This window comes from Pyxicephalus adspersus, chromosome 10 (genome assembly GCF_032062135.1).
Source record: "Pyxicephalus adspersus chromosome 10, UCB_Pads_2.0, whole genome shotgun sequence".
NCBI lineage: Eukaryota > Metazoa > Chordata > Amphibia > Anura > Pyxicephalidae > Pyxicephalus > Pyxicephalus adspersus.
Window position 1 is genome coordinate 8,474,370 of NC_092867.1, and position 1,069 is coordinate 8,475,438.

Below are 1,069 nucleotides of genomic sequence, written 5' to 3' on the forward strand. Positions count from 1 at the left end.
GAGTTCCATAGTCCATTCAAAAAACCAGCCATGGTGACCTTGGGGGGTTATTTTGCCTTCCTCTGGAATAAAACTTACGCAGCGTATGGCATGAACCTAATGGGTCATCAAGGTAACTTTATGAAATACAATTTTATGGTTAATTTTTTTTCTTTGCAGATTTCTTGGAGTTTATTTTTTTTCTTTGTAGTTTTCTTAGAAATTGTACAGCTGTGGGAAATAAATGTCATGGATTAAAGAAGTAGGATTACAGTGATTACATTCTCATTCAATGTGACATTGTATTAGAAGGACGTACTGCAAGTTCTGTGCAAGGTAATGGTAACAATATTATGATTTACACTATTTCCGAAAATTATAGTATGCAGGTATACATGGCTAAGTTATAAATCTCTAAAAGAAAGGACTGTTTTAAATAAAATTGGGCCACAGACATTGCAGCTCTCTGCTCCCCTACTATTCTGTCAGTTGGGGCTGTGGAGAAGGTGGGTGTAGTTAGTCCATTGCCCAGTTTGCCCCAGCCTAAAACTGGCCCTTAAAAGTTAAGTCCTCTCTAAACATGGGTCCATGTTGAAGAGTTTTACCACCTTACATCTTCTTCCATCTCCTCGGGTCATCTCGGCACTGGCAATGGTGACTTTTGGGGAAATTTTTTTGCCTTCCTCTGGATTAAAGCACCCAAGATGTATGTTGACCTGAACTTGAGTCCATCGAAACTCAAAAGAAGGAACGGTTTTAGACAAAATGGGTTCATGGGCAAATGTGAAGTAGGGTCTCAAAATGCACAACATTGCAGCTCCCTGCATTCCTACCATTCTGTCAGTTGCAGCCCAGGAGAAGGTAAGGGGCCAGTTTGCCCTACCCTAAAGTTAAGTCTTCTGTTTTTTTTTATGAGTACCACCTGACAGTGTTCTAGGGAACTCCATTGGTGAGATCTTTTCCTTAGGTCCCGAGGTCTGCACTGTGCCTATACCAAATCTGGCCTCTAGGGGCTTTATTTCGCCTTCCTCTGGATCAAACTGTATGGCAATATATATATATATATATATATATATATATATATATATAT